The following is a 16,326-nucleotide window of genomic DNA, read 5'->3' on the forward strand; positions in this document are numbered from 1 at the left end:
TTTTTTTTTTTTTTTTTTTTTTTTTTTTTTTTTTTTTTTTGTATATTTCTTGACCAGTGAATTCAATTCTGAACTGTTAAACATAAATCTTCAATATTATTTATAAAATTCACCCACAATCTGCGGAGAATAAAATCCGGATCCAAGTGCCAAATGAATATGGAGATGGAACATGCAGACGCATCTATGGAATTAAATCTGGATACATAGCACATTCAGAATGTTAGTGCTGGGAGAAGGAGGCTACAGCTCTCTGTTGCTTCTTTTCCTCTCTGAAATCTGTTCCCAGACAGTTTTTTCTCTGTTACGGAAGATAAGGACTTCCTGAAAGATAAAAACTGAAGGAAGTTATTTCCTAAATAAAGAGAGAGAGTGGGGAAATATACAAACACACAAAATGCACAAACAACAATAAAAAAAAAAACAAAAAATACTAGGTAGTTTTCAGAAGAAAATAATGAAAGAAGAAACACTGACAGCTCAAAACCATGAAAAAATATTTTTATAGGATCAGTGCGAAAGTGCTTTTTCTTCGTTGCTCTAGTGAGCAACACAAAGAAAATCATTTATTTCTGTACGCCAATATAGAATATTTTATTTTACAATACCAAAAAAGAACATTTCAACAACTGTGAACTTCTTGCTATTGCAGGGCCTCAGATTTTGGTAGTTGAGCTAGTTTGATGTATTTTCCTTCCTTTTATGTCAGTCAGAAACATCCTGAAAAAGTAACATAAAAGATGACAAACCTTCAAACCTCCCTCAAGCAAGAAAATTCACTCTCACCAATCCCCTGCCTTCTCCCTCCCTAAAAAAAAAAAAAAAAAAAAAAAATCTATTTCTCTGTCTCAATCAAAATTCCTCCTTCCTCCATCACTTTGTAGACTAGACACACAAAAATGCAGTCTTGTACACACAATGCTACCCCTTAAAATATATGTACTGCTGCCACCTAACATTAGCAAAGCCCAGAGACTAATATGCAGTGGGTTGGGGTTCACCTCTGCAGCTTAAACCCTCAGCTTCTTTTAACCTCCTCAGCTAACCTAACATTAGCAAAGCCCAGAGACTAATATGCAGTGGGTTGGGGTTCACCTCTGCAGCTTAAACCCTCAGCTTCTTTTAACCTCCTCAGCTAGAATCACTCTTTTTAGGGAAATTTTCATCCCAAGCAGGATATTTGAAATAGAGGAGATGAAATAACAAATAAAAGTGAGTGCTCATGCTGAGCACACAGAGATCGATGGGCACAAAGACAGATACCATGGCCCTTATCAAGCTACCTTTTTATTACATCAGTCAGCTGAGAAGACTGAATATCACTACTTTTTCGAAGCTTTTAAAACAGAACATATTCTGCTGGTCTGCTGGCTCTGCTGTAAGGTCAAAAAAAAAACCAAAAAAAACCCAACCACACAGGTAAACAGTTGTGATAGGATTGACTGACTCAAGAGGGAAAAACCTTCTGTGCTGGTCATCTGGCATTCCCTCTATAGTGACTTTACAGTGACAGAAAGCCTAAAGCATCCACCCACCATAAAATCTGTGCCTCAAAGAAATGAGATGAATCATAGCCTAAAGCTGTCTGTTTCCCTCACTGACTATGAAGAAGTCAAATGAAGCGAATGCTCCCTCCTCAAATGAAGTTTGGAAACCACAATAGTAACAGTAAAGGGCTTTCAGATTAGAGGATCCAAGAGTTGTATAGGATCCAGATTTGCACACTTCATTCTGAAATGTGATCAGTTGCACATCCCTGTAATGCTGACCTCAGAAACTGAACTCAAAGGATTCCAGATGTATAAGGTATTTAAAAAGGCATAAGCTGGCTTATATTTGAAGTTCAGGGTGTGCTCCATAGAAAATCTTCAAAGACATACATTGAAAATTATGCGAGATTTGGAATGACCTACAAGGAAAGATTAAAAGACTATAACTGCTTAACTGAAGAGCTTATACTCAAAGAGGGCATGTTAGCATGAAAACTAGCGTAAGAACAGCACACAGAAGAAATAAACATTTATTTGAAGTTGGAAATCTTTTGGAAAAAGAAATGAGAATGTAGTACTGATGAAGACTTCCTGGGTCATCAGTTTTTTCTCCCCTTGCCATTTTAGTCAGCTATCTCAGAGAAGCTCTTAGTAATCTCATTTTAAAACAAGACAAATTCCTTGCTGAATGAAAGAGTACCCAAATCCTCAATTCTCTGGCAAAGAGAAAAGTCTTCTCTATTACTGCCCTTCTTTATCTATGGCTCACATATTCTCCTTCATATTTGTGAAACAATGTTTTTAATTTCCCAGCTAAGTGGTGAAATCCTTATTTTTAATAGATATAGATATCACGTATATGGTTTTATGTGTTATCTCTTCTGTCCATTAATTCTGTACATGCTGAGCAATAAACTTCCACACATTTTTTCCCCGTTTTCATTGTGTAGCTATTTGCATTTCCTTAAACTCATCCCCATTAGTTTTTTTTTATATCCTCAACAACTGAAACTGAAGTATAGTATCTATTTAGTTTCAATCAGTTCTGCATTTTAACCTTTCTTTGTCAATATGATGTTGCCCCATGACATTTCTCTTCCTTTCTTTTGTCATTTCTTCAAAATCCCACAAATAACTAACTCATCTCAATTTTTACCAGGATTCATTCTCTTTTCCAGCACTTTTCATGGTCTCCAGGATATAGCTTTACTTGCTTCATAGTATTACAGGTAACAGTACCTAAGCCTGGACTCCAAATGGTCTCAGACAATCAAAACAGAGACTTTATTTAAAGGCTTTATTTTCTAACAGACTTGGCCTTTTAAACACAACAATTGTTTATAAGAACAAATAAGAAGGCTTTTCTTTCATTACAACAGAGAGCAAAAAGAAATCTGAAATTTACAAAGTTATCATCATATAAATTATTCTCTACGCATTTCAGAAATTAATGACAAACTTTCTCAAAATAAACTTAAATCAGTGAGTTTAGATTTTGACAGACACAAAGAAATACATTTAATAGTAAAACTGACTGAAGAAAACAGCCACTGGATACATTTGAGGAAGTTCTTTTGTATACTGGAGCTCCATGGGGTCTTTGCTGATGAAGTCTGAATAGAATTGTCTAACGGATGCTCCTTAATTTGGAGTATGAGTAGAACAGAGACTTCATGAGAAGATTTTTCATGTCTTCAGTTTCATGAGGATGGTGACATTTTCCATGAGAATATGATGGAATGATTATTTCAGCTTTCTGAGTTTCTTCCACTTAAGTTAATATAATTTCAGTCTCTTAAAGTAATTGTGTTTCATAAATATTTCCTGTTTTATTAAATTTTGTTTCAATTTTGACAATATGCATTCTAATAAACAATGTTTCACAGTACACTCATACACACACACATAAACATGCATATATATGGTATTTACTGCAGCATTCCACTTCACTAAAACTGGTTTTATCTGAATGAAATAAAATTTCACATACATATTTCTGCATGAATTATTTTAAAGTTTTCTTCCCTCATGCATTTTATTGTTATTTTTGCTCCAGCTGAGAATGAAAAAATGTTCAGAAATTTCAAAATTTCCCTTCTGAGACAAAGTCTATTTTTCAGCCATCCCTAGAAACTAACAGCAGTTTCTGAAGCCAAGAAAAATAATCAGAAGATCCATTTAAATAAATGGATGCTTTTAGCCAATGAACAAATAAATTTATGTTGTAATCAACATAGTACCTCCATGAGGTCCTTTCACATTCAATAATATTAGTATAATTAATGAATGATGTTGTAAAGACGACATCAAAACATAAATTAAGCACTTAGGATTCAATTTTGCTCCAAGACACTCAAAACACTTCAGTTACCTTCAACAGAAATTGCATGTGCCTAATGAAGGAAAGAATTTGGCTATTAAGAATCACCATAAACAAAAAGTAACAGATTGTGAATGGGTACTTCTATTAATTTTTCTTACAGCTTGCAAACAGCCCAAGCATTATGTAACATGGTAAGTACTATACCATTTTACGTTTATATGTAAGTCAGAGACAGCAATGTCACATGATATTTTTGTCAGGATTAGTGATTGGGCAAGGTCAGCTTCAGCTTCAGTTTACATGCTGATTCAAAGTAGGTTTCATCTTCTCTCAAGGTATATATGTGCATGTATGTAGGTCGGAAGTCAGACATGAAATCTCCTAATTTTTATGACAAAGAGGAAAGCAGGTCAGTATCCCCAAAACTGCCTGCCTTTCATTTCTTCATATTATGGTTTCACTCAGTCAAAAACCAAGGTCATTTTATTATTTTTATTTTCCCTCAAGAAGAGGATGGTATAGAGAAATTAGCTTTAACAGGAACATATAACTATACAGCACAATGGCTGAAGCTCATCTGGAATAAAATATAAGAGTTATAATATATTACATATAATATATATTACATAAGTATATATATTATATGTAAGAAATTTTAAATATGAGCTATCAGAGAGCAATGAGCTTTGAAGAAAGAAGATTACCATGGTTTAAGGTGTTGAAAAGAGAAAAACCTGTTTTCTTCTTTGAAAATTAAACTAAAAAGTATTTAATGAACAAGGTGCAAAAGATTTTTTAAAATTAGAGTTATCTTGATAGAAGCAGATTATTGAGCTGTGTTCTATGGTACTAAAGTCTTTGCATAAACCACTGGACCAGTTGCAGTGCCCAAAGACTGACACATACATGGGGCTGGCAGTCCAGAGCCTTCTGGGAAAGCAGCTGGAGGCAAGGAAGAACACCTACAGGTGTCTCAGACGGCACCAGAGTCCTCTGCTTAGGTAAATTAGTCCAGGTCTGGATGAAGAATAGCTATCCATTATTTCCCATCTGCATAAATTTATATTGTGGCCAGCTCTTATGATCCGATGTTTGTACATGGTATTTCAGAATCATGCTACTCTGAAATGTACTCAAATTTTCTTTAAGTGAAAAAATATGTTTTAATTGCCCTTGTAAATTGACTTTTGTTTCTGTCTCTGAATACCATCATAAGCAACCATGTCCTGTGTCCACTATTTTACATAGGCATTAATTAGGAAAGGTTAAATTAGATCTACAAATAAGTTGTAAGTTAGATTTATTTTCCCTAATTGAACTAGTGGGTTGACACCTATTGTCAGTCTTTCTGTGAGTGCTAGGATTGTATTAATTGTATCAGTCCTGAGTGGCTCCAATAAATTAAAAAAACTTGAAGTTCTTTGAAAGATATATGTTTCAATAAAACACAATTAAATTTGGAAGTTACAATTAGATCATTTTCCTAGTTTCATTTTTTGTTAAAGGATTGTTGCTTGTGTGGTTCAATAATGATCTGATATAGTGACCACAATTAATACAGTATTAAGAATTTTGAGTTTATGAATCCCAAAATTAGGTTCATTCTCAATTACTAGATGTGGTGACAAACCACCGGGATTGAGCATTTCTCAGAATGTTAGAATGTTTCAACAGAACACTGAATGAACACATCTTTATTCACATACCAACTCTGATTGCTTTCTGTGATCATGTATAGCTGCCAGCACAAGTGCTTCAAAACAAAAAGACCAGCAAAACTCTAATAAAATATATGCAACATTTTAATAGGTCAAGAGTAGTTCTATTCAGTTATATTGAAATCAGAGGTTGAACAATATTTTGTTCAATTTTACCTGGCACAATTTAGACCAGATCATCAGAAGTAACTTTGGTAGATGTTCCTACCTTCTCTATGTGCATATATATATAATGTATATATATATTCTACAAGTTGTGAACATCTGAACTATTCCAGAAACTTCTGATCACCTCAATTAATAGAGAACTACCAAAGTCTTAAATGTTGTTGTATTTTCTAGATCACAAAATTGAATTGAAGTTTCTTGGAAAACTTGCAAATTCAAAAATCACCAGAAGTACAGAATAATACAGTTGTTAAAACCTTTATAGAGCATCAGACTAGGAATTGTTTCTCTTCTTCTTCCCTTTCCTTCTCTGCAAGTATGAAATGAATTGTGCCTTTCTGGGCAGAGAAATGTGAACAAGGGTAGTTATAATGAAGTATTATTAAATTACATCTAGATCAGAATATTGATGCATGAAACATAAATATTTTAGAAATCTTAATTCTTAAAAAAGTGTTGATGTGATTGTGAGATTGGGAAACATTGTTATGGGCTGCAAATTTTAGCCAGTTTAATTTCTTAACATCTTGAAGAAGGTGGAAAAAACATATATTCCTTAAATAAAGGAAGTAAATCTCTTTGCATATTTGACATAAATTTGTTTTTAATGAAATTACTTTTCAACCTGAAGCCTGAGTGTGGTCTGTTACTAAATGAAAAAGATTGTTCAATATCCTACCAATATCCTATCCAATATCTATGACAGACTGACTTCAGTCATAACCTTTTAACTGTATATCAGCTGTATATTCTGTGAATATTCACTATAGCACATGTATGTGCCAGCATAGTTTTACCACTGAGAGTATTTTACATGAGTATCAAATTTAATTTTAGTTCTTCATATGCTAGTTATTAAAGCATATTGTTTAGTCAGTGTTTCTAAGTGACATTCTTCCTCTTCTAACTTTGGACGATGATGATCAGATAAATACTATGATGAATGCATTGGAATGGTTTCTTTAGCTGGATTCCTGAGTGTCTGGGACAAAATGAAAGGACAGATCAGTCATAAGAAGAGCCTCAGAGACATCTTTCATCTGTGACAGCTGAAGGCTCACCAGACCAGATTTTGAAGAGAGATGGCCTTGACCTCTGCTGAAACTTCTGTCAAAATAACTGATTGGTTTTCATATAGACTGTCCATCAGATTTAACCCAGCAGGATGCTGTGGTGTCCAAGGCAGGGAGCCAATTGGAGCAAAAGAACAATAAAATAAATAAATAAATAAATAAGAGCATGAAACTCTGGGGGTTAGGGGTTAGGGCAGCATTCTAACATTCAGCAATTCCCAAGAACATCTGATCTCAGCAAGCTGTGAAGAATTTAGTTTCTCATTTGTTTCAGCCTTCCAAAGGCATCTTGCTGGCAGATTGAGTTTCAGAATGAGGCTGCCAGGTCCATATCAATACTGGACAGTTTTCAACTGTGAACAGTACAGAACAGCATAATACAACAGCTTGTGACCGCGCTTCCACTGAAGACTTTTACAGAACCTGGAGATTTTCTGTTAGATCAATTTGGACATGGTCTGCCCCTCTCGTCCCAAAAGTAAGTGAAACAGCTGCAATAAAGGAAAAGTTTTTGCTCACTCAGCTTGTTGCGGACATTTTTTGGCACACTTTGCTGTTTTGCCTGCTCATACTTGCCAAAGACAAAGTGTTTTGAAACAGTTATACACTTCATGTTGTTTTGCAACTTTGCCCGTTTAGTTTTTGCTATGCATTACAAAAAGAAAATGCCTGTAGATGTGAAGAGCTTACAACATAACTTTCAGACTCTCTACAGCATCAGTTTGATCTGATCTCATATAAGCAAATGACACATTAGCAAAATAAATTTTAAAATCACTATTATAATTGGTGTAGGCCTTTCAAACAAATCATTGATTAACACAATAAGAAATATCTATTTTCTTGAGAAGGTGGGAACATTTGGGAATAATTAAAAAAAAAAACAGATGGAAGTATGCAGAGTTTATATATATAAACTCTGGAATATATGCATGTATATATATGCCTTTGTTTCATCCAAAAAAAAGAGTGTTGTAGTCCTTACTGTGTATTTTATCATATATCATAAAGCACAAAAGGGAACTGCTGTACAGGATAATTTTCATGATTCCTAAGCACCCTTCATTAAATGTATACTCATTTGTTTTTTATAGGTAAAGACTTCTCATACATTTATGAAATGTGTAACAAAAATTTGGAACTCAGACAGCCAGGGCAGAGAGAAGTCAAGAAAGTTTGCCTGGATAACCCACATTCATACCACATCTGTAGAGGCAATTATTTTGCCTTCAATTTGTAATAACCATAAAGCATGTTCTCTGATCATGGAAAGAATTCTTTCAGAGATTGACAAGCTAGGGCAAGTATAAACATGGCTCCTTCATGGCACTTTACTTTTCTGACAGTTCTCCGCCCTTTCCCAAAGGAAGCGAAAGAACATTTCCAAAAGTTTCTAACCAATTAAGTCATTTAGAAACACAAATGATACCAAAACAACTGGGTCATGCTTTTCATGACCCCTTATTTGTTGTTACCCTCCACACTACTTTGGATTTTCCCAAATATTTGAACTCCCTGTAAAAGCTCCCAGGAGTTGCTTACAAGATTATCAATCAGGTAGTTTAATAGATAATCTCTTTTCTTCCCCGTTGTGTCCATTAGATGGTATTGATTTGGATCCACACTGAATTCCCATAATTTTCCAGATACTCAGGTGTTTTAATAAAATTCCACAGTCTGCATCATTGTTATTGCCACCTTTATAACTGTGATGTGTGACAGAGTTCCAGCACTTTGGTTCTCACTGCCGGGAAGCACAAAAAAAAAAATTAATTCCCAGGGTGAAGTGCTTATGATTAATATATTCCCATCTATCAAAATGTTTCAGATGCACACAGGGAAAAACAAACTTTTAACATGTATTACATTATGCACTTAACATATAAATTCATGTTTCCAGATATCTCTTTTTTTAAATGTTTTTTCCTCCAGTTATTGGTCCTTCTACTCAAATCCATGAATCTGTGCTAAAACTGATGAAAAGTTAGTACAATGTAAATGTGCTGTTCAGAACTTCACAAAATTGTTGATTTCTGAAAGTTGTTAAAAGAGCAGAGTAAGTACAAAGGACAACTGTAGGTTATAAGAGAAATTTGTCAGTCCTTTGTAAAGCACATAAAAAGCTATGTTGAAATGCATCACAGAAGACATCTTTAGTATCTGAAATGAAAAATTAATGCAGTAGGTGGTGAATGAATGCTGAAGTCACTGCCAGCCACTCAGAAATGATGGTGATAAAGATCCCATAGATGTTACGACAAATACTCAGCACTTAATTGTGGGGATAATTCAAATATAGGGAAGAGGTATAGGTCAGTTCTTTTGTTCTAAAGTGAATGGCTTACTTCTCTTGAAAGCAACTCTAATTAAGATAAAAGGCAGGACATTAGCACTCAGTACTAACATTATGAACAGCACCAGCAGTATGCACCTCTGAAGTGAGATAGTTATTTATGGTGTCTGTGGTGCAGCAGGGCTCTTTGCATACACATCAGATATCGGGCTCCAATGTACACATACATGTTCAGTGAGGTAATTAAGAAGGTGAATATCACCTGGGGAGTGATTTAACAAACTGAAGCTGAAGACTCCTTCCTTCATGACTCAAGGCCTTCACGGATTCATATGGATTTTACAGATTATGTCTAAAAGGAGATGATAGCACATGACAGCACTCCACAGCAAGACCAATGTGTGCCTCAGTCTCACCCAAGTTTGCACAGAGAAACCTCAGTTGGATCAGCCAGGCAGCCACAATGGCTGTTAGCCTGAGTCCTGGTGTGGGTAAGCCGCTGCAGACACCCAGATGTCACTAGAGACAATCAGATCACACCCAGCCTATTGTCCAACTGAAATGTAAGATCAGAAATGTACTTCAGTCTCCACAGGTTGGCCAACTTATATATAAGTTTTTAAGACCAATAGCCTTTCTAGTCCTTGCTAGTGCAGCTCAGTTTCTTTCAGATATTGATCAAGACAAGTGAGGCATACTCCAGTGCAATCAATATAGTGTTCCCATAAAACCCCAGCAGTTCATTGCCTCTGTACCTCATTAACAAAGTACCTGCCTCTTGTTTAACCGTCACAGGTATAAGATCAGCCATAGTATAACATTACCAGAGATGACAACTACTATGATTAGCATAGCTTTTAAGTTAAAGTATTTTAACTTTGTTGAGTTCTCTTCCTGCTGGTGCCCCAGATTGTGTCCCAAATGTTACTTTTTTTTCTCTCTCTTTCAAACTGAAAGGTATTGTACTCATATCCACTTGAAAGCTATTCTTGCTTCCCTTACGTTCCCACCTATTTCCGTAATTGTATATCTTATTCAGTCATGGTGAACAACCTTTGAATTTGTTCTCAGATAAAAGACTCCTGGAAGATAACAAAGCAAATAAGAAATTATGCATAATGTTGCAAGTTGCATTAACATGAGCTTGGAGCACATTCATCTCAACAGAGATAACTTTTCCAGTTTCCAGGAGCACCAGAGATACCATGATACCATTTCTCTGGGGAGAGCTGTTGTTCATAATTCTATCTCTGATCTGAGAAGGGATTTCATAACATTTAGACAAACACTTTCAGTGCAAAGCAGTAAAATCTGAATCTTTTATGATTCCCTCAGCTGGATTTGACTCTTGAAGAGGCATATGAGGACAGATTCTGTATCCTTTTTACTGTTTACAAATATATTTCTTTGCATAAGAGACAGGTACAGATTGAGAATCTCTCACTATAATAATAGTAATAATAATAGCAAGATAGTAACAATATTTTGTATATATTTCCCTGTAAAGACATTAAGAGGACGGGATCAGAACATTTTCCATTGCTACTAATGCTCCTATTTATCTGATCGGAACTTTTCTGAACATTAATATGTATGAATTAAGGTATTGACATTAGTATCTGTATTTGTTTAGGTCTAAGGTAACAAAACTTTTCTGGGAATGATTTTTGAAAAAAAAATCTGTCCTGCTCCCAGAAAATATAGGCATTCCTGTGCTGTCAAACATGACCGTGTTTTGCTATGATTTTTGATGCAACTACAGACTTTTATGCCCTCATTTTCTGGTGATATAAAATGGAATAGAATACTTGAAGAAATAGTGAAAAAAATTAAGCTCAGAATTACAAACAGTCAGAGGGCAGACATGCAGTTTTCTGAAAGGAGTTTACTACCTTTATCCTAGCCCAGAATTCTTAACACAGAAATCACTGTGGTATTTTTACAACTTGTGCTCTAGAGGGAGTGAAATAGATCCTTATTATTGTCCCTTCTGGCCATGAACATCTACCTGCATAAAATAAAACTCCTAATATAGGAGTACTCACAAAAATACCTTGATATTGCTCAGATCTCAAAACATACATTGAAAAAAAATTAAAGCAATTGATCAGTTTTTTTTTCAAGTGTTTTGTCCCCATTGAACTCTTTTCTGCTCTGCAGTGATGCTCTAATAGGAAGAATAGAGGTTTTGCTACCAGTAAGACACACAATCTAGTATGTGTGAAATGTCTCTGGAAAATTGATATATTTTAGATTTAAATTTTCTCCAGCAGAGGAAAGAGTTGAAGTGGTATCCCACGTCTTAGATGAACAGTTTAATTCTCATAGGGAGTTACACAAAAATGACAGTGTGCATTGAAAGTGAAAGTAACATCCAGAAAAGTGCTAGTGGCTTCCCTGAACCCAGATTTCCAAGTGAGGTTAGGTACTTTTTTGACATGCCCAGTGGAATGTCTGGGAAAGGGAGGAAAGTAGGAGCCCACTGAAGAACAAAAACTCACCACTGCAGTCCTGATCCTCAAGGATATGCAAGTACTGGGGTTCTTTGTGCAGATTTCTCAACTCCAGGCAGGCCAAAATTCACTTTCTGCTGTGTCCCACTGATGAAGTGTATGCCCAGGATGGCCACAGCTTCGGCATTCTGTCTTTTCTGAATGTCTTTCTTGGTAATGGGGAAAAGCAAGATTTTTCAGTGCTATCTGTCCTGCCCGAAAGCTGCAGCCAGAAATGCAGGACAGGCTGGATCCCCATGGATTGTCTTCCCCATGACAATTAGTGCTAGATCTCTCTCTAGGCACTCTCCCAGTCCTATCTCAGTTTCTGAAGCTGCGCCTTTCCTCTTGCAAAGTTACATTGCTAATACCTTCAGAGCTAATGTGTGGTTTTATAATACATGTTTTATAGAAGATCAAGTAGTTAATGTTTCAAAACACATTCAAAGTAAGGTAAGCATAGATAATCAAAGCTAGTATGTTTTATTGCCGTGACTCTATTTGCATATACTTTTACTGAAATCCAGCTCTGATCAGTGAGCATCCAATTGCAGGTATGTTTTTTTTTGTTCTTCAGATAGAGCTAGTGACATAGTCACCCTTTTTTGACTAATGACAGAGGAGACTACCTCAAGGGAGAGAGTGATAACATCACAAAACTGGAATAAGTAACCTCAAAGATTAATGAGGACAACTGAAATACTTCATCTTGACTAAAAAAATTGCTGGGTAAGAAGGAAAATGTAGCAAAATAATGTTCAAGATTTGCATGAGATCTGGACCAAATGGAAACACTTCCACAGACTTGAACTGGATTTGTATTCATCTCATCATCTGCTTTAAGTAAAATAATACAGCATAGCAGTGATTCCTGGGAGAGTTTCCTTTTTCAGACCTTCCACAAATCTCCAAACAAACAGACCTACAAAGCTGTTCAGTGATGATATTATACTTGTCTGATCTGTATTACCTGGCCTGGATTAGATGACCTTACCATTCCTATTTCTCCCTCATTAAAGCATTTTCAGATAACTCAGTATGTAATACAATTGTGAATTAAATACAGTGAGAAATATACCTTTTACTTATTGTAGAATTAATTCCAGTGATAAGTAAAATGTAAATCTCAGGATTGCAGCATTTTGCCCACGAAGAAGAAAGCTAATTTCTCCTATCAATTGTGTCTGATTGTGTCTCTCAGCTGAAACGAAGAAAGAAGTCACTCTGAACATTTTGCTAATAAGTAATATCAATCAGGGAGGAATAATTACAAAGAAATGGAAGTGAATTAGCTTGCCTCTTGACAGCACTGAAGTGAGAAATGAGTACATAGGGAAGGGTATGCAATGGGTATGAAGAGTGTATTTGAGTGGAACATGAGTGCACTTGGAATGTAAAAGAAAAATGAGCTGAGGGGAAAATTTTAAGAAATAAAAGGCTCTTTTCAGTGACGTTCAGCAACAGGACAAGGGGCAAAAACTGCAACACTGGGAATTCCATACAAATATGAGGAAGAACTTCTTTACTGTGAGGGTAATAGAGCACTGGAACAGGCAGCCCAGAAAAGTGGTAGATTCTCCTTCTCTGGAGACAGGGGGCATCTTATCATTTTGGAAAAAATTACATTTATTTATTGTTTCAGGGGAGTTTTGTTGTCTTTAGCACTTAGTCTCTGTTTCCTGATATGTCTGATATGAAGGTAACAATCTGGACCTTGTTTAAAAAGTTGTTAAACAATTTAAGAATTTAAGATGCAAATGAAATATTACTGTATTCCCGGTAAATAATATCTTCCACAGATCTATATATGATCTGACTTCCTTCAAATCCTCTACCTAACATAAGCAGCTTGTTTGTTGTTAATAGAAAAAACAGGAGAGTGATTATCCTGAGCCTACTGAAATCGTATTTTAGCACTGTCACAAACTGCATTACTTCTGAATTACTACTTCTCTACATGGAGACTAGACTGCAAAGACTGTGGTCTGTCTTCAATCTTAAAATGAGAGATGGCTCTAACATAGCATAGTTGTTTCTCCAAAAATATTTTGTTGTCCTGTAAAATGTTACATATTAAAAGATAAATGAATTTTACCACGGTTGCAAATTTCATTCACCATCATGCTCTGGTTCTCTGAGAAAACGAAATCTTCCCTCATTCTAGATGAACATCACAGCTTCCATAACAAATTGCTTGTGTTGATTTTTCGTAAGAGGCCATAGAACTGAGATTTGAAATTCCCAGAGAGATGGAAATGGGAGGAAAATATCTGGCTTCAGGGAAAACTGTTAACAGAAAATCTTCATGAAAAGGTAAAATAAATTAGGAGAAAATACTTAGTTAGTGTAAGTACTTTGATTTACAAAATATAAGCCATACAGCTTCAATCTTTAGTCAATAGGATCAGGGTTTGTGATTTCTCAAAGGATGTGTTTCACATCTCTTTGAGTTTTAGTACGTTCATTTTAAAAGTTCTGCATCATATATACAACGATGTCAAAAGAGACAAATTACATCTCTGTCTGAATGGAATTCAGACAAGTATGGAAGGTAAAAAAACAGATCTAAATTTTAGTGTTCAGATCAATTTCTGAATTGATCTGAATACAATATTCCAAAAATAATTTTCAAATCCTAATTGAATTCCAACCAAAAGCTATTTCTACTGAAATAGTAAATAAGTTAACAACAAACAAAAACTAGTGCTATTAAAATGTCTAAGCAATAGCTGTTTCCATTATTTAATGAATTTTAAACATAATTCTTAATAAAATTTCTTAGGGGATTAAGGAGGGGAATTTTCTAGGGTTACTGTTTCTGAAGTTTGCCTGTTATTTCAGAATCTTATATGTGAAATTAAAAGCATTTAAAGATAAAATTTACAAAATTACTGAATAGATCAGAAAGTTATGCTTCCATCAATGCTCACTGAAATAAGGTTCCATTTACCTAAAAAAAAAAAGGCTCTAAGATCGATATTTTCTTTTTTTTTTTTTTTTTTTTTTTTTTTGGTCTTTTTCTAATGCACGTTTTGTCTCATCAGCAGTTCAAAGCTTGACAGGATAAAATATTGCTATGTACATCTTCTGTTATCTTGTCAGAATCTTCTTCCAGACGCTTTGACCTTCAATCCCACGATGGCATCTATTCACATGGCCCCAAGCCACATTTACAGCCCACACTGCCAGCTGCAAGTTGCAAGTCCAGGATAATAATATTTCATTTTCCCTGATGGTTCAGTTTTCTTAGGGAAAAAAAAAAAAAAAAAAGAATGTTATCATTGCTTTCTGCAGTTAAAGGTTACTAACAGATTGTGAAATTCCAGTCAGAGAGTACCTTAATAAAAATATTATTTGCAAAGTCATTTATGTAAGGTTAGATTTCTCAGCATATTCAGCAGAGAGAGAAAAGCATCCACATAATTGCTTTTTCTCCTCTTTCAGTTATAAAAAGATTAGAGAAATAAGTGAAGCAATGTCATTAGCAAACATCACTAGTTCGGCACAACTGATGCGTTATTGTGCATTGAAACATAACTAGAAGATGTGAGACACATCAGAGAAATAAAAAGCAACAGACAGACTATTTTGGTATTGCTAAATATTCCTATTTTGCAGAAATATATCATTTGCTTTTTTTGCAAAAGCTAGTGTTTTTTCACAATTAAAGTGATCTGTAATGGAAAAAAATACACAAAACATAGTATAAAACAAGTATGCAGGATTACTTCTCTCTCTTTCAGACAAGCAGAAAATCAGCAGATGTGTGAGTTCTGTATTAATCTAGGATGTAGAATTGAATATTGAAGCAGCCATTTAAAGTTTGAATCTATGTGTAGAGGTATTAATATGCTAACACTGATAACTCTGTGTATCCACCCTATCATCACTGCCCATCCACTTTTCGCTTTTTAAAACACAACCCCTCTTTACATTGACAATTTCCCTTCTTTCCTATGTGATTAATAGAATATTAACTTGAGATAATTGAGTTCTGTAATTAACATTCCAGCCCTCTGTGCTAACAGGAACATGAAATTCAGGAGAAAAATGTTTTTTGCTCCCCAGTAAGCTATGGCATTTCTCAGATTAGTCCTACTTATTTCCCATTCTCTTTAAAGTCCAGAGAGATGAAATTAATTTAGGCTTGATAATTTGAGGGTATACCCAAACCTAGAAATCTTTATTTATCTTCTATTGCTTTTTTCATAGAAGTAAGAAAACATTTAAACAGACATTACTGCTTAAGATAAATGAATAAAAATATTTAGTATTGTGTTAACTGTTGAATTATGGAGACATAGATAATAATATTCATAAAAGCCTGATCTTTGAACAGAAAGATTATACTTTAATATTTCACTATTAGATATTTCAGCAAGTTCTGTTTTCAGTCAGTATCAATTAATCTTACAAAATTTATTAGTCATTTTTGTTGGCTGCACTATCCTGCATAAAGTAGAATTCATTATCTTGCTAGACAGTCTCCTTTTTGTATATCGTTGCTATTTAGGACTTTATTCTTACTTTACTAAGTAAGAATAAGTAATGTTTAGAATCATTTATTAATGCCATAAAAAATATATGTGCAAACACTTGAATTGCCTTATTGTTAATTCTCAGGCTTAGATACTCTTGAAGCCCACAGAAAGGTAATATGCAACCCCTCTGCAATGGTTACAAGATTCAGATGCAATCATGTATTCATTTGTGCAGATACTGTCTGATTTCACAGTCCAGTGACTCATGCAACAGAAAGGGCCGCTCAT

The sequence above is a fragment of the Lagopus leucura genome, unplaced genomic scaffold (assembly GCF_019238085.1).
Source record: "Lagopus leucura isolate 7727_CA_CO unplaced genomic scaffold, USGS_WTPT01 Super-Scaffold_100008, whole genome shotgun sequence".
Classification (NCBI taxonomy): Eukaryota; Metazoa; Chordata; class Aves; order Galliformes; family Phasianidae; genus Lagopus; species Lagopus leucura.